Source organism: Rhinolophus sinicus, linkage group LG06 (assembly GCF_036562045.2).
Source record: "Rhinolophus sinicus isolate RSC01 linkage group LG06, ASM3656204v1, whole genome shotgun sequence".
In the NCBI taxonomy this organism is placed as follows: Eukaryota; Metazoa; Chordata; class Mammalia; order Chiroptera; family Rhinolophidae; genus Rhinolophus; species Rhinolophus sinicus.
Genome location: NC_133756.1, coordinates 145,930,550 through 145,951,407, shown reverse-complemented (window position 1 = coordinate 145,951,407; position 20,858 = coordinate 145,930,550). Strand labels below are relative to the sequence as shown.

Sequence of the window (20,858 nt, the reverse complement as noted above, 5' to 3'; positions counted from 1 at the left end):
TATGCTAGGCCCTCTATGTGAAATACTTCCCACCCACTTCTTCAGGCTCAAACCCACACACCTTTCATCCTTTACTTGTTCACAGAGGCCCTCCTTCCCCCTCACCCCTGATTCGGTCACATCACCCTATACAGTACCTTCCTCACCTCCTTTGTTTGTTGTCTTGTCACAATCTATCGCAATACAGGACTACAGAATTATTTCTTATTGTGTTTGGGAGGTCCATAAAGACGGGGACTATGTCTACCTTGTTCTCAGGTCCATCGCCAGGGCTTAGTGTAGAGCAGAAAATCATAGATATTTGATGAGTGAGCAAACGAACCAGTTATGCGAGAGGCACTGTCGCCGAGAGACACACAGAAACTGTAAGTGTCACCTAATATTATACCAACACCTGAAATTATATAGGGCTTTACCAGATGAAAACATTCTGGTATTGAAAGCTGACAAACCTGGGTTTAAATCCAACCTCTAGACTGTATTAGCTGGGTGACCTGGGTAAATGACTCAAACTCTTTGAATATCAGTTTCCTCCTGTGTCAAATGAGTGTAATACTTATCTCAACGTTGTTAAGATTACATAGATGACCTAGATCATAGCCTGGCCTCAGTAGGGGCCCAAAAAACTGTAGCTAGCATTAACATTTTTTGTAAAACACTGCGTTCTTCACAAAACCCTCTTATGCTCCAAAAGGTGACCCAGGGCCAGGGCGTGGGGCAACGGGCCCTCTCACACATTGCTGGAAGAGCAGCAGTCTGAGGTGGCTGCTATGGAGGGAAATTTGACAAGCCCTACCAAAAGGACAAAGGCTACATAGCCTCTGACTCAGTAATTCTACTTCCAGGAATTTTACTCTAGGCACATCAAGTCACTTACATAACCAGCGTTTTTACTGCAGCTTTCTTTGTAACAGCAATGGGTTGGAAATAACCTAAACGCTGAGCAACAGAGGACTGACTATGTAAACGATGGCGTCCCATATGCAGCTCTAAGAAAGAAGGGGAAAACTCTATGCAGTGATTGGGGTGTTCTGCAGGGGATACGCTAAAAAGCTAGACACAGAATGATGTGTATAATATGCGACCATCTACATTAAAAAGGATAAAAAAGAACATTTACATATTCCTTTGCATGTGCCTAAGGTATCTCGGAAAAGACAAACCGGAAACTGGTAACACTGGTTTCCACCAGGAAGGGAGCTCACTGGATGACAGGGAAAGACTTTGCTCTGTAAATCTTTTTAGACCTTGGAATTTCGAAACACAGAAATGTATTGTTTATTTAAATAAGAATAACAGTGTCACCCTTCTCCTCCCCGCTAAAAAAAGACAAAAGGTAAAAGTTATATGATTTGTTCAAAGTCCCTCAGCTGTTTGGAGGAAGTCGGGAGTCAAACTTGGCTTTTGATGCCCAGGCCAGTCAATCAAGCTCTATCACTTATGTCTGCTTCTCCTTCATTCATTCAACACAAATTGATGTATTCAGCACTTATTCTATAACAGGAGCTGCCTTGTGTAGGCACACATGGGCCAGAACATAAACCCTGAAAGAAAAGAAGGTAAAAGCAAGACCCAGTTCCTTTCCCTTTGTGCACCATGCATCATACACTTGCCAAAAGGCCCAGGCCTGGAACATCAAATGGGCAAGACCTGCCCGGGCTGAAGGAGGCAGCCACTACTCAACCCAACCTGAGATGGTTTTTGCCATCTCAGGATGTAAGCTTAATTTTGCCAGATCTGAATTTTCCAAGAGAAGCCAACAATCTGGATTTTTAAAACTATGGAATCACCTGATTAGTTAAATGTTGGCAACTAATTCACCAAGCTAACTGGTACTTTAGGGGTCTAACAGAGAGGTTTGTGACCTTTATTTGATCTCATCACTGCTGTGGCCACCAACCATCTCACACTTTTTACCCAGGGGTAATGTAAGCCTGCATGAACCAGCCACTGTAGGCTTGGGCTTCCTTCCCTTCCTTAGGTCGACTGACTTATCAGTTAATTAAATAGTGTGGCTTAGCTGATGGCCACGATTCTCTCTCAGCATCCCCAGCTATGCATTCAGCCCCTACCTGAGAGACCTACAGAACTTGGCGCCTCTGAGACACCGGGTGGCACAGCCCAAAGCCAGAACCAGGCTTCGTTTCTTCAGCTGATATTTCCACTCCTGCCTACCACATCATCTGGTTGGCCGGTCTCTTAACTTACCAGCTCGCTGTCTTATCTCACTCTTACCCCACCCCATCACTGAGTCCTCAATTCCCGTTTGTATTGTATACACGCTCAGATCCACTCTTCAAACAGGGCAAGCCATCAGCACCCGGGGGATGGCTAAAAGAAACACACACAGCAAACAGAACCCACCAAGCCAACCTAAAAAACTAGATCTGAACTCCAAACATCCCACCCAGCCTACTGGATGGAAACCAAGTCCGAAATAGGTTTTCAAGAGCAGTGAGACCATTGTGAAAATCAACTGAGTCCCATGACTACTGTATTATAATTATTGCTGATAAGAATATACGAGCTACCATCAGAGGCTGGCCGTGATAGGATGGTGCCAAGCCTCATCTCCGTTCATGTCTACCCTCAACCAGTGAGGTAGGTTTTATTATTCCCATTTTGCCAATGAAGAAATTGAAGCACGGGCATTAACTTTCCCAAAGTCAGAAGACTGGTAAGAGGAACCCAGAGTCAAATCCTGTCTGATTCCGGGGCCTGAGCTCCTAACCCATCTGTTAAACAACACTCACATCTGCCGCATGCAGTGGCGAGGGCTGAATGCCACCCGGGGCTTCCCTCCTTGAACATCACCGACAGCTTCTTACCTTGTCAGGGCAGCAAGTGCACTCAGTCCCTTGCAGGAAGGAGGCTTCGTTTCTTCATGGCATTTACCAAACGAGCTGAAGTCATCGTGTGTGTTTACTTGTTCACGGTCTGACTAGCCCTGATAGTATGTAAGTTCCTCAAAGTCAAAGACCTTGTCTGTCTCGTTCCCTGCTGTACGCCACGGCAAGTGCAGTGCTGGCCAGATAAAAGGTGCCCAGGAAATATTCTGGAACGATGGAATGAAACGTGGACTTCCACGCTACCAGGAAGACCAGCCTTCCCATTTCTGAGGGACCAGAAAAATTCCCTTCACAGCTGACTGAACTCGGGCCCACCTAAGCATTATTGGACATGAAACCGGGCCATCTGGGCAAGGAATCCGAGGTCTGGGTGCTGGTCAGTGGAGCCCACAAACGTGGCCGAGGAGAGGCACCTGCTACATAGCAGTGTGTGTGTTTTGATTAAGGACCCAACTTCGCAGCTCTTAGGAAACAAAAGCCAGCCAAGGGACAGACACTTCTACAAAGCAGAAAATGATAAGGGTCAAGTTTGGGCTATAGGAAACGCCAAACAGGAAGAACGAGACAACTTTCTCAGTGCGCCACTGGAAATGAGTGCACACAGAAGAGCCTGGAAGTCTGAATTTGTGCAAGAGTAAATATTGGCACAAACAGGATGCAAGCTCAAGTGTTTATCTCCGTATGACAGTGGTTTGCTAAATGTCCCCTGGAAGGACTCACAGCACTGACAATTTAGATCCACCTAGCAGTGATTACTTCATCACATCATCATCATCACCCAGACCTGCAAAACACTATGTAATCACCAGAAAAATCCCCTCCTTTGGTACCAGTCAAGCAAAACTGTGGGGAATAACCACACATCTTATTTACTCATCCATAAGCCCCACTTAAAGTATCGAGTTTCTTGGAGGGCAAATTGTTTGGGTGTGGCCCATAAATGCCATCCAGAGCGATTCCACAGTGCCTACCAGATGATACACAGAAAAGTCTAGACACAAGCGGTAGCTGAGACTGACCATTATGTGAACAATTATATTTCTAACATGTAACATATATAAAACCTTGGTGGGTGACTGAATGGTCAAAAGCTACTGTCTGGCAGCCGACAAGAGTTTTAACTATGGGAAAATGTGCTCTAGACTAACGTGCTACTTATTAAAAATTAGCTGCACTTTCTCAATTGCTGGAAGAGAATGAAATGCTTCTTCATAAGAAAAGGAAATGAAGGGAAAGGAAATTGCTCCCCCTGTCATGCAGTCAGGTATAAAGAGCCCTGAATAGAAGATCAGAAAGCTAAGGGTCTCTGGGATCTGATCGTTTCATAGAGGTCGTGAGTTCCACTCAAGCCCAATGAGCAACCAAATACTGGACGGTCCACTGTGTACCAGTTTGGAGAAGAGGAAGCCTCACGGGGCAAAGGAGAACCGAGTATCTGCCCCCAGGGGGCTCAGGGTCTAGAAGGGAATACTCAAAAGTAATGTTATAAATGCAACTCGACACCGAAGGCTGTAACTAACTGAAGATGGGAGGCTGAGACAAGACTGAGACAGAAAGGTTAAGTCACCTTCTCCTGTTACGGGGCAAAGCTAATGACAGGTCCACTGAAAAATACCAGTTCTCCATTTTCTTGTCCGTCCTGCTGAAGAATATGGACACTGGAGGCTGGAAAGGAAATTTTGGGAAGGAAAAACAAGCTTTCATAGGTAAAGCTCAATGACGATGCTTTTTTTTATTATTATTATTTGGGATCGGCACGGATGGGATAGAAATATCACATTTCAACACATATCTGGTGAGCACCTACTCGGCTGGACACCAAGATGAGCCAGATATGGTCCTACCAATAATGAAGAAAAGGGAAGAGTAACTGGACAGGATGAAAGAAAAAGACAGAAAGGCTGAAAGCAGGGATGGCAAACTCAATGCCTGGCGGGGCGAGGCAGGGAACACAAATCCCAGTTAAAAGGCCGAGTGAGGACTGTGGCAAACTAAAAAACATGATTCAAACCAAACAAAACATACCTGATGCCACAGTCTGGCCCACAGGCTAACAGTTTGAGACCCTTGTATTAGAGTGACTGGAGGAAAAGCTACACGGCTTGTAACTGCAAGTGCTGGAGGAAATGATGAGGTAAGATAGTATGAACTTCACTGAGGCAGGGCCTGAGAGAAGATGAATCCAGTCCTGGGAAAAGTAAACAAAGTAATTAAACTAATAAAATACAACCCCAGAGGCCTACGGTCTAACAGGCACCACTGACATCTGCGTAAGGCATTCAATTCCAAAGCTCAGGCTCAGGTCATCTCACTTGATCTCCCCAACACCCCTGTGAAGAAGGCATCACTGTTACCCCTATTTCAGAAGTGAAGAATTTCTGGTTTGGAGCCTGGAAGCACCTTGCCTCTTGGTCCCACAGCTATGGAGGGATAGCACTGGGGCTCAAGTCTAAAACTGGCACTTTTCCAGAATTTCAAAGAGAAGAACCCTAGGCTATTGTGTTTTCTAGACATCTTCTAAGTGATTGCGATGTACAGCCAGGCTTGAGAACATTGGTCTAGCCCAGTGCTCTCCACCATGGTGATTTTTTTGCCCCCTCTCTCCCACTAGGAGACATCTGAATGTCTAGAGGCATTTTGGGTTGTCATAACTGTGGGGCATGGGGATGGAGGATGCTGCAGGCATCTAGTGGGTAGCGGTCAAGGATGCAAGTAACCATTCTACAATGCACAGGGCAGTGCACATTCTACAACGCACACAACAGATTACCAAGCCAGAAACGCCAACGGGCACCGCGTTGAGAAACACCCTGACCTGGACGTGAGTGCCTGGCTCCGTAAACTGTGATCTGAGAATCAGCAGAATTAACACCACCTCAAAGCCGGTTGGAAATTCAGCCCCAACCTAGAACCACTAGAACCAATTCTGTGGTTTAACAAGATCCCAAGGTGACTCATAGGCACGTTGAGAAGCACTGCGATAGACCACGCTCCCTTGGCCATCACAGAAGTGTAGAACAGAAGGGAACTATAGCGGTAGGCTGATCTCATTATTTCATAGACAGGCAAACTGAGGCCCAGAACAATTGAGCAACTTGCCCCTGGTCACACAGTTTGCGGGTGGCAGAGCCGAGATCCGATTCCAGATCTCAATTCCCTGACCTGCGTTGTCTCCACGATGCCAGTTAGGACCAATACCTAAACTCTTTCCACAGTTCTCCTCTCTGCAAAGTTGATACGGACCTTTGAGGTGCATGGGGTGGGGGGCGAGGGGGGGAAGGGAGGCTTTTGTGAAGCCCAAAAGGACTCAATTGTCCTGTTGGTCAAAAATCTTTAAAAAATTATCTAAGAACACTACAAAGGATTACCATATGTGCCCATTAATTTTGCCTCCAGATTGTTTTACAGCGAAAGTGGCAATAGAACTCCCACAGTTGTGGACTCCAGCAGTCAGCAAGCTGTATCAGAGCTCTCCAAAATGACGGCAGCAGTTGACGCGGTCTCCTCAAAGACATGTGGGGAATGATGCTGAACCAGTTCCAAAGGAGTATTTAGAATTAAGCAGCAAATGCGAAAGGGTGACAGAGGATTTACGCAGCTCAAGTCACGAGCAGGTCGGGACAGGGTTTGAGGCCGCTGAGTTCAGAATACAGACACATACTACAGCCCTCGCTCGAGTTTTGCCCCAGTCCTTGGGAAAAAGACAAAAACAAATTCTCTAGGGTATTCTCCCAGGCTCAGCGTAAGCTAGTTCCTGAATGGCTGAGCAAGCCCAAAGTGGTCCCTTAATCCTGGTATTTGCTAAACACCTAATGGCTGCTGACACAGATGCCTTCAACAAAACACACAACCCGGCCCGCGTCTAAATCAACCAGCAAAGTTGGAGAAAATTCTTTAACCAGGAAGGAGAGAAGCGAGAAACTGGAAAGGTTACTGGCGTCTGACAACCAGCTCAAGGGAAACCAGAACACCAATGGGTGCATGTCAGAAATCTTTACAGCTCAAAATTGAGGAGAGGGAAAGAGAATGAAAGCCTAGAGAGGTAAATACACGCTTTTATGCAACACATGAGTATACACAAAATAAATTGTACAGATAATCACGATAGGTTGTGTGGGCAGGTACCAGGGTGAAGATGATGACCCAGTTTTCCCAAAGGCCCCTGTCACAAGAAGGAGCGAGAGATTTGGGTGAATTCCACACTCTCCAAAACCCTCTGGGCACAGCTCATTCATCAGCTCATCAGGGTGGGGAAGTGGGTTTAGCAAGCGAGGCGCTCTCTGGGTCATGCTCTTAAGGTTTACACCCTTGCAGCCTCAACTTGCCTCATCTCAGTCCCACCCCCAAAGGGCACACACTACCCACTTTGATAAAGAACACTCACATTTCTTTTTTTCAAAGTTCAAACACAGAGTAAAGGTGGCTGATTTTCATTCAAGGCCTATCCTTTTTGTACAGAGGAAAATGAATAAGCCACACTCCATCCAAAAAGCTTCACACAGGTGTCCCTAAATTTCTGACAAAGAACTCAGTTAACTGGCTTGCTCTCCAGAGGCTGAAAGAGCTGGCTGAACCTGGCTGTGAGCTTCTGCTTTTTAATGAAGCCAGTATATAATAATATCATTTATTATCCTGCGATAGAAATGCAATGTTTTTAAAAGGGGGGAGGGCAAGGCAGAGAATGTCCTCTACACATTTGAAGAACAGAGAAAGCCTCCCAAACCCCAGGATATGTTAGAGCTGGAACTACGCTGGGTTTAAAAAAAAAAAAAAAGAGAGAGAGTCAAGTTTAATAAGCCATTTAAATTCCTAGTTGATGGTAATTAGAGAGCAAGCAGTATTTGTTTAAACCCTGCTAGACAGAACTCAATCCAATTTAGGTAATACTAACCTTTGTTTTTCTTCTCTCTCTCTCTTTCTCTCTCTCCTCTAAATAAAATGCAAGGATTGATCAACAAAGGCCATAAACTGGCAAAGCATTAGAAAATACTTAAAGAGATTGGGCAAATGTTACCTCAAAATCCAAGTCCAGTTAAAATGAAAACAGGTTTCATGCACTTGGGCTCCCTAATTTATAGCGATTATGACCTGGGAATGCTAACCTGAAGGCATCTTAACAACAGAAGGCACGCAGAGGGAGCTGGAGGTATTTCCTCCTCAATGCTTCCCCTCTTGGCACCTCATCTGGCATGCCAGTTGCCAGGTCTTGCTCTGCAGTGTGACAGCCATCCCCTGCCAGACCAATGCTAGTAACTCTCTATATTCACAGTATCTACAGGACCTCTCTCCTTCCACAGAGTAACTACTGCCAGAATTATCCAGCTGTCCCTTCAGTTTCCTCCATTACTCACCCACATCCTGTTCCCTCATTTTAGAGCTCCTGCACTGCCCTGGTATCAACTTCTGATCCAGAAACTTCCATGTGAACCACTAGGAGCTTCTTGATTACTTGTGACCCTGGGGTTTTCATGGAAGGGCCATACAGGTTAGACATCAAAGTGTACTGGAAAGAACTAAGGGCTTGAGTTAATGGCTGTGTGACATCATGAAAGTAATTAACTTCTCTGAGCCTCCATTTTTATATCTTAAAATAGAGAAAAGAACATCTACGTGCTCAGGCTGCTGGGAGGTTCAAATTACATGACTGTGACTGTACCTGGTTCATAGTAGTTGCCCAATAAAAAAGTTGGCTCGTTCAACTGTACAAGTTTCAAAGTAAAACCTGGATCCCCAGCCCTTGAAAAAAATGTGAATTAACTCAAATTCACCTCTGATGCCCCATCATCGCCTTGCATCATCTATACTCCCATCCTCCTTTTTGGCTCCAAAGTGGAATCTTCCCTTATAAAACAGTGCCTTCTACCTAACAGGGTACCACTCTCTCTGTTCCCAAATTCCTAACCCCGTCCCCCATACAAAACCCACAAAATATTTTATCCCCAGCTTTCAGCAACTGAGATATTAAGTCACACTGACTTGTTAACAAATGATAATTTCTATAAGCATCGCTTTTAACAAGCATTTACATCTTGCATATAGAGGCAACTCTAGGGAACAAATTTTTAATAATGAATGTTAAACATAGTAGGGAACTTTCAGGGGGCCACACTCTATTTCTGAAATCAATTCTATATTGATCTAGCTCTGCAAAAAAAGACAAAAGAAAGAAAAAAACAGATTAAAAGGAAAAAGACTGCAATTCAAAAAAGATTTCAGTATATTTTACCTTGTACAAGGGCAGCACAAAAGGAATGACCACAGGGAGAAACATGCATGCACTCCTACAAACCTTTAGGCTAGAGAAATAATTAAGAAATCCACACAGTCCTTACTGAATTCAATTTTCCACAGATGAATAGTTTAAATAGAATGCATTCATCCTCAATGAACAACCAAGATTGTGACATTTAGGTCTGGATTATCAGCATGAAATTTTCAGATAGCAGTGTAACACTTTTCTAGAGATATGATTTTTTTTCAATAACTGAGCCACTCTGTATGTTATATGTATGCCATAAAAGGAAGAGAGGGAGGGAAGAAAAGAAAGAAAGAGGAGGGAGGGAGAGAGGGAGGGAGGGAGGGAGGGAGGAAGGAAGATAGGAAGGGGAAGCCACCAAATTAATCAATTATAAGAACCGAGAACTCCAGTATAGAGTACAGGCTTGATCTAGGGTAACAGATCTGGAAGCCATTCTCAGCTCCAAACCTGTGTGTGTGACTTTGGGCCTTTTTTTTTTTTTTTTTTTTGGAAATAAAGGGAACATTTTTGTAATGTTTAAACACAGAGCATTATTGAAATCTCACCCACTGAAATAACTATACATCCATGACCTTCTGGATCTGAAAGAAATGAGGTCTGGTTGAGAAACAAGCTAGTCTAAACAAAGCCCTTGAGAAATAAGCCAATTAAACTAGCTTATTTGTAATGCCTTTCTGTTTTACACCGTAAATGGTTCTGGCTGTTAGAAGAATCAATAAAATACTAAAAGGGCAATGGTTGGAGTTAGAAAAACCAAAGAAAACTTTGTGGATTGACCAAGCTGTTTCCCTTATCTGCTCTGTTACCTTCTATAGAAAGCGGTCTGCACAGCACCCCTGGTGGGATTCTAGGACTCAATCCTGCAACCCGACAAGACAGGCCTGCCAGGTACCACAGAGGAGAGCTGCAGGGTTCTCAGCTGCACTGGGAACCTCCCCAGCAGCTAAATTTGAAAGGGGGGTAAGTAAGTTTCTACAAGCTCCATTTCCCCTCCAGACCCACTTGCTGCCTCATGTTGTCAGTAACAGCGCCTTCCACCGCAAGAACAATTTACCAGAGCGCAGCACTGTGACATTTGAAATATCTAGGCCAATGAAATGTCAAGACTGCAACACACGGTGGTCAGGATGACCAAAGGGAGGTCAAAAAGGGCAGTCTTAGAGGCTTGATCAGCGAGCATCCTTTGGTGGGGGTGGGGAGCAGAGGATGGAAACAATACGTTAGCGCCCTTGACTGCTTTGGTCCTGTGCATGGGTCATTTGAATTTGCACATCTCATTTGGGCAACAGGTCCAGAACTCCGCCCCAGCAGCGATGCCCTGAGACTCCAGCCCAGAGTTTTTCTACGTGGGTCTCCCCCTCCCACAGCAGACGTGAGGCTGTGCCGCTGCGCGTGAGCCCTGGGTCTTGTGGGGCGCTTCGCAGTAATTGAAACCTTGTATACCGCAGGATTGCAGTGGCATCTATAAATACTCACCGCCTTACTGCTGACGAACAAAACGCGGGCTCCCGGCACCACCGGGGAAGAAGCGACGGCATGTGACCGAGGGCAAGGGCTGGGTAGAACAGGGGGAAAACCCTACTGCCAACCAGTGAGGCACCCCAGAGCCGATTCCTGAAACACAGTTTACAAATACACAACCAGGTCTGACCCCGGACGACCGCTCGCCCTTAAGAGCGGCTGGGAAGGGAGAGTCGGAGCCGCGGGGACCCGGGCTCCAGAGCGCCCCCTGTGTGCAGTAAGCACGCCGCGCGCACAGTAGGCGCGCAAGAGAAAGCCTTGCCAAATGGAGGGCGGGCGGGAAAGATGAAGCCGAAAGGGGATGCCGCAGGCGCCAAGAGCCGCCTGCACCGCCGGGTCTCTCGCGGGCTGTGCCCCAGCCCTCCCCAGTTGTCGGAACGACGCCGGGGACAAATCGGTTGCCTTCCCTACCCTCTCCTCCCATGTGTCCCTCCGGAAAAGGGGGACGGCAGGGAAAAATGGGCTATTTTGTGGCTCCAAATCGCCCGTGCCCGAGTGGGGCACCTCTTTAGATTTGCCCCGCAGGCAGAGGGAGGACGAGAGAGACAAACAAGCAAACTTTCTTTTTCGATCTCTAGGCTCAGTCTGGGTCTCACGATCGGCAGCATCCCGCATCCCAACCCACAGCGGTGCCTCGCCCACCCTAAGTCTGGGATGCGGGGCGCGGCTTCCCTCCTCCCCGCCAAGGGGGTCCCGAGTCCGGTCCTCTACGCCTGCCCGCAGCGTCCCATCGGAGAATCTTCAACCTTGCGGGGATCCCCAGCCGGTTGCCCCCAAATGTGACACTTTCTCCAAGTCCCCACTCCCCGTCGTTCCCCACCGGATTGTGCCCGGTGTTCCCGGCGATTTTGTTCTCAATCCTGTGCCACTGCTGAGCCCACGACTCCGGCCCCTCCTGGGGACTTCCCCACGTACCCCCCTTGGGGTCCGGGGAATGAGTCACCTCGAGTCGTGCACTCGCTCAGCTTGCCTCCTCCCCATACCGCGCGCACAGGGAAAAGTTTCCGGTCTTCCCGAGAAAGTTTTCTCACCCGAGAGACTTGAGAGACCTGGATGGCTCTCGCCACCGCGCTCTGCCCAGCTGTCCCGCCTCGGTTCTCTCCCAGCTCTGCCTTCCGAGGGGTCCGGTCCAGCCTCAAGTCCTCTCAGCACCGAGTCCACAAACGACGCGGCCGCGGAGCTCCCAGAGCCCGGCTGGTGACACGTTTCCCTCCTCACTAGTCTTACGGCCTCCTCCCCCCTCCTCCTCCCACTTTTCCTGTCCCGTGCTCAGCGCTTCGGTTTCTCTCCAACAGCCCCCACCCCACCTCCCCCATCCCACTCCGCTTCCCCAGCAGCTACTCTCACCCTGTTGGTGGCGGAGGGGGAGAAGGGGAAGGGGGCGCCTGCACTTACATCCAGTTCAACAATTTCAGGAAATCCAACTCTTTAACTTGAAAAGCCTGGGAGGATGCAACAGGTCAAGGGAGCTCAGTGCGGCGTTTCCCTCACACAAGACGAGACAACACCCCCCCCCCCCCCCCGCTACGGGATCTCCTCCCCTCCCCACCCCAACCATGGGAAACTACCAAGCCAAGGGGGTGACTCTAAGGCTCACTAGAAAACTAGTGCCCAGGGACTTTTGTTGTTTTAAGGAACAGTCCCCAGGCCCCAGTCCAGAAGAAGTTGTTTTAAGTGCATTCATGAAAATATAATTCTAGTGAAGTCTCTCCCTTAGATTTGCAAAACTGTTTTAAAGTTCCCAAATTCTTTCCAAATGAAGGTTTAATGAATTGGAAGGTCCTTCAGAGTTTGAAAGAACAGAAAACCAACCAATCCCCAAATTAAAAACAATGTAAAATTATTTTCAAGTCTCTTTTTTTTTTTTGCAGGTGTTAAGAATTTGATGCAGCTGTTTTCAGGACTCAGTGGCTTGCATAATTTCACCCTATGGTTGAGCAGGAAATACTTTAAAAATGCTACCCGCTCACACATCACACTTAGGCTTTGAAACCACAGTGACATTTGCTGAAGAAAAGATGTATGTGACTTTTTATATCAAAACTGAGAAAAAATTAATGTTTATTTTGATCACTGTGACCTTACAAAACCTATGTAAGGGTTGCTGGTCTGGGTGTGCTTGGGTGGGGAGTTTTGAAGAAGCTCTGCCTGCTCCACTGATGCAGTGACATTAGCTAAAAGCTAGAATATTCCTAGTACAAACCCTAGGAAAAAGAGACTTTAAATTTCATCCTAGGAATCACATACAATGAAAGGAACTGGCCCCCAGGCACGTGTCTGGGAAAGAAAAGCTTGAGGGGGCATTCATCGGGGGAGGGGACTTGAGCTAAGTCTTCAAGGCAGCTGTGCTGACCGCTTAGGAGCCAAAGCCTGGAGTCAGCCTGTCAAGATTTGTGTACCATCTCCTCCCCTTCCAGCTGCAGATTATGAGCCAAGTTATTTAACTTTGCTATGAAAATGGGAGTAAACCTAAACCTAGTAGCTCTCTCTTAGGGTTGTTAGGAGGATTTAATGAATTTGTAAGGAGAAAGTGCTTAGAATCTGTGCTAGGATTCAACAGATATTATCAAGCTGTTACTATTACTATGATTATTCCTCAGGTCTGGGAGGTAAGAAGGGAGCTATTTCTACAGGGCTGAAGGAAGACTGATTTGGGAACATTTTATGCTGTTAACTCCATCTCAGTGAAGTCTTCCAGTTCAATAACACCCACTTTATTGGGTCTTTTTAAAATTGTAATTTATTCCTCCCTCCCCTCATTCAATTCTATCTTTTCTTTTCTTCATTCCTCTATCACCTGTAACATATTATATAATTTACTTAAAAAAAAAAAATGTATTGTCTCTCTCCCACCACCTCTTCCTTTCAGGATACCTCGGCTCTCTAAGAACTTGGATTTGTTCTGTTCCCTGATATGGCCCAAAATTCTAGAGCAGTGCCTGGCACATCATATGCACCCAGTAAATATCATATGAATGAATCTGTAAGTGGATTCCTTTAGCAAATTTATGCAGTACTGTTTGCCTATGGTGGGTTGGGCACCGTGCAATTAAAAAAAAAAAAAAAAGACGTAATCACCAGACAGACCTATCCCAGGATAAAAGAGGCTTCCTTTAGAAGAAGTGCACGACCTGGTAAAGAGAAGTATTCACAATATAAGTGATGCCAGTTTGGTAAGGATGCCATTAAAGAGTATTCAAGGACTGTAAGGGAGGTTTGAAGAGGTTAAAGTCTCTTCTAACCCTAGGGGTTCCTAATTTTGTAAACAGAAGTTTCTTAAGAAGTAGCCAACACTTTGGTGTAAATCAGACCTTTGCTTTAGGGACCATTAATAACAATATACCAACTTGTCACCACCCAAATTTTTACCAAAATTCTAACTAAATGTCAGTGGAACATTGCCTAATATTATTAAGAAACAGAATTTTGTTAGGAGAAACCAGTACAGATCATTCCATTTAAACATTCACTTATGGAGGAGGAAATTCTAGGTCTTTCTTAGATACATCAGTCACACAGCTTGCCATGGCCACAGCCTCTGAAATGGAAGTTGACCCAGTCAAGGTCCCTGCTGAAAGGGGAGACCTTAGGCAGCCCCTTGAAGACCAAGGGCGAGTACCTGACCCAAATGCAGCCAAACTCTGTGACAAACTCTGGCACGAGAATGGTACACTGAGCCAATCAGATTCCATGTCAGGAATGTGAACACATACACACACACACCCCTAGTATCCAGAACAAAAGCTGAAAGGTCATGACTTTATCTGAACTCTAGATTCCAGAAGTTGCAGATTGGTTGCCTGTGGACCAGCTAGATGTATATTAGATGTACGGGTTTGAACTCCATGGTGTCAACATTTTTAAAAAATAATCACTAACATGCAAAGATCAGAAAACTTCATGTAAAAATATGAATTTTCAGCTTGCCTTGAAAATCGGGAAGAGCTGGCATTGATCCTGCTGCAGGCCGCATAGCTACGATTAGCTAGAGCTGCAGCAAGTTTCTCCCCTTAGACGGGCACGCACTTTCCAATTTGCCACAATCCCAGCCACGCCCTACTTCCTTCTTCTCTTGCTCCCAGCCAGCTTCACTCCTTTTCCTCCCACCCTGATCCAGTGAGAGAAGGCATGCTGGCACAGAGTTAGGAGGGGCCAGAGGTATGAGTAAGTAGAAATTATGCAATAAGATGGCAGGGGTTCAAACCATTTTTCTCCCCAGCTCCACGGGAACAAGGATTTTTAACCAAAATTTGGTTGGACTCACATAATTTGAACACCACTGAAATAAAGAAATCTATGGGTAGAAACGGAGGTATGTGGGCATCGAGACAGGGAGAAGCAGAGGCCCTCCCTAGGGGCTGCCTTGGGACCAAAACCACATCCATTTCCTGCTCTTCCTGAGGCCTGTTCTTCTACTTTTCCTTTGTTCCCATAATAAAGCCTGCCCACCCCATCCCCATTGCTCATTTCTATCCCCAAGGCCTAATCAGACTAAGTTACGGTAGGGCTGGGTGCTTGTCCAAAGTGATACAAGAAAGGACAGGACAAGGATCCCTGATCCCACTTCAGTGCTCTTGTAATATACTGTCCTTGGGCTGATTACCTGCTTCCATCTCTGAGTAACAATGGAAATCACTTCAACTGACAGACTTATAGCATTTAATGCCTGAAGGATCTGGCCTACAACAGTCACGAATTGCAGTGTTCAAAGTCTCCAGTTCGCACTTCTTTCCAGGATACTTCAATGTCTCATACCGTGTCACAAAAGTATTCCCGTGAAGAAAAGCATCAGGGCCTTCCATCTGTTTTCTCGTTTTTATCGATGGAAGAATGGAGGCCCTTGAAAGATCCTTTGCTCATGTCTGGTACAGAGATTGTGAGGAGCCAAAAGCATGTGCAGTGTTAAAACACACAGTTTTTCAGGTCCTCAGAGTTCGTCATAAAAGAAGTTAATGTAGTTACTCATGAGAAATACTTATCTAGATATAGAACTTGCGTAAGGACTCAACATACATCAACAGTATTTCACCATCCATACAAACAGAACCATCTGAGAAATAAGCTCAGCATCTGATCTAACAATGAGGTGCAAAATCAGTGACCCTTTGCTTACAGCAGGAAGACTTACTACACAAAATGAAAAAAAGCTGACCCTCCTGCTCTCTTTTAACTTCTATGGTAGAAAAATTGAGGAACCAGAAGTTTGTTTTTTGGAAGAATTTTGGATGGTACAAACAAAACATTGTTTTCATGCTTTTTTTCTTTTTTTTTTTTTTTTTTATTAAATTTATTGGGGTGACAATTGTTAGTAAAATTACATAGATTTCATGCTTTTCTTAGTAGCAGTGGGGTATTACTTGTATCTTGGTTTTCAACTCTCTTTTTTGTCTTTGGGACTGAGAAGCGTCTGCCCTCCATTCTAAAGCAGCTGGTATTTAATTCCATCGGAATGTATTTTGAGAATGACTTTAACATACAGATCTTAAAAGTGAAAAGAATTTTAGTAATCCTACACGAATTTCCCCTGGATTATGCAGATTTCAATTACTCCCTTCCACAATTCCAACTCAGTCACTTGCTTGACAAATATTGAGGTCACTTATTGGTGTCAAGCACCGGGGATGCCACAGTGACTAAGAAAAAAAAAAGTCTCTACCATCGAGGGGCAGAAGGCAAACAATAAACATGGAAACAAACACACATAAAGGAGATTATTTGAAGTACTGATCTGTGCTATGGAGAGGAGAAAACGGAATACTAGAGTGACTGGAGGGAAGAAGGGAAGTGCTTTATTTGGGGTCATCAGGCATGGTCTCTCCGAGAAGATAGCTTTAAATAATGACAAGAGATTTAAATAATAAAACGAGGCATCCATGGGAACAGAGGAACATTCCAAACAGAAGAAATGGCCAGTAGAGAGGCCTGAGTCGGGAAGAAGTTTGGCAAGTTAGAGGGATAAAAAGGCCAGTGGTGTTAAAGATGGCCAACAGGTGAGGTCCAAGAAATAGGTCAAGGTCAGATTATATAAGACCTGGTAAGTCATGGGAAGAGTTTGGTCACAGTGGGAAGTACTCAGAGGGTTTTAGGTAGGAAGTAATGTGATCTGATTTCTATGTTAGAAAGATCCCTCTGCTGATATGTGGTGGATGCACTAGAAAAAGGGCAAACGCGAGCGCTTGCCGTCCTTTTAAGGAGGTGGCCACAGTAGACGAAGGAAGAGATGATGGTGACTGGATTAGGTTTGGAGCAATTATATTTGTAAAACATTATGAAACAAGGGTTGATGGGACTTTCTGATGAATTGGATGTGTGAGGAAAGGATAGGGGTCATGGGTGAGGCTTCGGATTTTTTGTTTGTGCAACAGGATGGGTAGTGATGCCATTTACGGAGATGGAAAAGACAGGGTAGTGAGTGAAGTTAGAAGCAGAATCAATAGCTCTGCTTTAGCTTTGTTAAGTTTGAAATGCCTGATTGAGAGACAAGGAGAGATGTCAAATAGATATTTGAAAATATGAGATGACATTGAAGGCTGGAGAGATAAATTTCAGACCTCTCAGATAGATAGATAGATAGATAGATAGATAGATAGATAGATAGATAGATAGATAGATAGATGATAGATATGGTATGGTATTGAAAACCAAGGAACTAGGTGTGATGACTTGGAGAGTAAATATGAATGAAGAGATGCCAGGGAGAATAGAGGAGTCTAGTAAAAGAAGAGGAACCCACAGTAGAATAAAAAGAAATGAGTTGGTAATGAGACCAGGAAATCTAAGACAGTGAAGTATAGAAGCCTAGAGAAGAAGGTGTTCCAAGACGGAAGGATTGATCAAGTATGTCTAATGCTGTCAAAAGGTCAAGTAAAATGAGAACAGAGAATTAATGTTTCTTCGGCAAAATTGTACGTCATTAATGACCTTGATAAAGGTCCTTTTAGTGGAGTGGTGTAGGAGGAAATCCCATCAGAGTGGGTTGAGGAGAGAAAGACAATTGAAGAAATGGAGAGAGAATACTAACAACTCTTTCAAAAGTTTTTCTGTGAAGGGAAGTAGAGAAATGGGGCTATACCTGAGGGGGCGGGAGGTACAGGTTCAAGAGAAAGTCTGTTGATAAATAGTAAGGCATGTTTTGAAGGCTGGTGGGAATTATCCAGTAGGGAGGGAAATTGATTTATTTATCTACTCACAGTTTGTGGGAGGGGGGAGGGGAAATAAATGCTCTCACTGAGCACATTCTCCAAATGTGGCACATTTAAACACATTTTTAAATGCAATAAATTGACAGGTTGGGGCTATGATGAAAAGATGTTAAAGGAAACAGTGTGGAAGTAAGATATTGACACATGCAGGGAAGGTTTTCACGTCAGGGCTTCTGCACTACACACCTGCAAGGATCCTCAGTCACTTAGATTACAATGTGAATGGTGTCTCCTGGAGTTGTGCAATATGGGAGACTTGACCTAACGATTCTCTGGGCTAGCTCCTCCTTCAACCAACCATTGATGCAGAGCCATCTCCAAACTCTCTCCACGACAGAGGAATCTGCTGATATACATCAGCCCGATACCACTGCCACATCCAAAGATGCTGACATTGTATTGCCCAGTTCATCTCTCAGAAGGCCTTTTGCACCCAGAGGCGATGGAAGACATTCATGGCAAACCATGTATCCCAACTTTTGTGTCATAAGGTAACATCAGCACACACTCTGCACCTAAGGGAGGACTGAATGGAAAACATTCCAAATACATACTCAAAGTTGTTCCAAAGAAACTTTTCATTTTCCTGTGATTGTAGCAGGCATTTGGGAATGCCTGCCCAGACCATAGCCCCTCTGTTTAGGAACCATCACACACCTCAGATTCTGCAGGATGGGGCAGTAGATCATCCTGTGACTTGTGACAAGTGACTGGTCCTAGGAGTAGGCAGGTGAGGAGTGCCAGTCAGACTGCTCTTTATGAGTTCATACTAAGGGACGCAGTCTCCTGGCTTCATACCTCCCCAGCAGGAGCTGGCTCAATGTGCTTCGGGCTTCCTGGCTACACTCACAGCACTCTCTGCCTTCCCCACAAGAAGCCAGGCCCGAAGTTTACCCTTCACCCTCCAGACTGTCATCACCACACAGCCTTTTCCATTCGCATTTCTCACCTGTCTCCCAGCCCTTCCCCAGTCTCCAAAACCTTCTCTCTATGCTCTGGGACTCATAGTCCATCATCAGCAAAATCCCCTGTATTTCACCTTTTCTACTGAATACTCCGTTAGCCTGTATGCCCTAACTCAATGGTTCTCAAACATTTTGGTCTCAGGATACTCTTAAAAATTACTGGGGACCCAAAGAGCTTTTGTTTGTGTGGGTTGTCTCTATCAATACTTAGTAGATTTGAAACTAAACATAAAAGTTAATTTATTAATTTTAAAATAAATGTAATAAAACCAGCACACATTTTATGAAAAATATGTATTTTTAATTCATGGAAAGAAGGGCATTGTTTTACATTTCTGTAAACGTCTTTAACTTCTGGCTTAATAGAAGACAGCTGGATTCTCCTATCCACTTCTGCATTCAATCTGTTGTGTTATCACCCCATGTAGCCTCTGGAAAATTCCACCATACATTTGTGAGAGGAGAGTGAAAGGCAAATAATATCTTAGTATTACCATGAAAATCGTTTTGTACTTGTGGATCTCTGACAGTCTTGGAGTTTCCTTGGGGTTCCCAAACCACAGTTGGAGAATCACTATTCTAACTGAACCCTGGCTCTCCCGCGGGCCCTCCCCTGAGATCCTCTCAGATGGTGGTGGTTTTTCTCTCCAACACGCCTTGTGTCACTGGACTGTGAGGGAGAGTGGTTGTTTTCCTTGCTCCTTGTGCCACTGTGAAACCACAATCCTTCCCTAAAAAATCTCCATCAAACTATCAGACTATTCTCCTCACTTCCTCTTCTTGTGACCACCACCACAGGCTCCTAGGTTATCCCCATCTTCCTTTGAAGCTTTAATTCCTGGTTCCCGATCATAATTCTTGGTGATTTCAATATCTGTATAGAAAGAATCTGATCCAACAGCCTGGCAGCTCAGTTCCTTGACATTGGCTTCAATGACCTTGTGCTCTGTTCTACCACGGCCACTCACTCTCGCGGTCAGCCTTGACCTTGCCATTTCCTATTGCCACCCTCTCCCACTCTCTGACTTTGCAGTTCACTCCCATAATTCTTCAACTCCTTGAGATACACCTTTTTATGGCCTCTCATTCTCTTCGTGTCCTCACTTCCCTCTTCATCCAGATTAGATTCCAATATTAGATTAGGTTCTTTGCATTCATCCTGGACTCCCTTGCTCCTTTCTCACTTCACTATATGTGCTTCCCTAAGTCAAAGTTGTTCAGTCTGAGTCTCCTCCTCTTCGGTGCCTGCATCAGTATAAACATGGCTGGAAAAATAAACACAACCGTGCGGCTCAGCACCCACACCAAATAAATGTCTCTAGTCTGTTCACTCTCCCACTATCTCCAACATCCCCAAACTTTCTCCGACATCCTCACTCTCAACGGAGAACCTTCCTTCCTTCTTTGTGTGAGAATATAGGGACATCTAGTAATAATTTCTATAATGCTATGGACTGAATGTTGGTGTTTCTTCCCTCAATGCATATGTTGAACCCTTAGTCCCCAATGGATGGCATATGGAGATGGGACCTTTGGTAGGTAATTAGGGCTAGATGAGGTCATGAGGATGAGGTCCTCAGGGTGGGATTAGTGCCCCTATAAAAAGAGAAAGAGACACAAGTTCTCTCTCTCTCTCCACCAAGGAAAGGTCATGTGAGCACACAGCAAGAAGGTGGCATCTGCAAGCTGTGAAAAAGGCTCTTACCAAGAACTATATCTAACGGTACCTTGATCTGGGATCTCCACAACTGTGAGAAAATGGAAGTCTGTTTTTAAGCCTCCAGTCTGTGGTGCTTGTCATAGCAGCCCAAGCTGACTAAGACATGTATACTACCACTTCCGTGCTTACTCATCTACTAGAATCTGTAGCCATTTTCTGCCTCCCTCTTGTTGCTCGAGGTGAATTGCCAGTGCTGAATCTGGGACTGACGTCTCCACTAGACACCAGGTTCTGTTCCCACACCTTCCCCATCTCTTCTTGAAGCGTGTGGGATGTTCCCCCACCCCCACTCTTCCAGTTTATGTAGTGCAAAACATCTTGAGTTTTCCATATTCATTGTCC

The 20,858-nt window shown here is 45.2% G+C and overlaps 1 protein-coding gene across 13 annotated transcripts in view; it reads right to left on the bottom strand.

The window, feature by feature from the left end:
- PRR5L (proline rich 5 like) overlaps positions 1-20,858 on the bottom strand; it is a 127,665-nt gene that overhangs the window by 57,007 nt on the left and 49,800 nt on the right. For 2 of the 13 annotated variants that reach the window (XM_074336222.1, XM_074336223.1), the window contains exon 1: positions 11,661-11,867. The exons of 7 other annotated variants lie outside the window; for them this stretch is intronic. The gene's annotated coding sequence lies outside the window, so the exon portion shown is untranslated. Of the gene's footprint in view, positions 1-2,828; positions 3,155-10,584; positions 10,723-11,660; positions 11,868-12,024; positions 12,129-20,858 lie in introns of those variants that run through there. 4 more of the 13 variants (XM_019738573.2, XM_019738575.2, XM_019738569.2 and 1 more) reach the window with 4 other exon arrangements.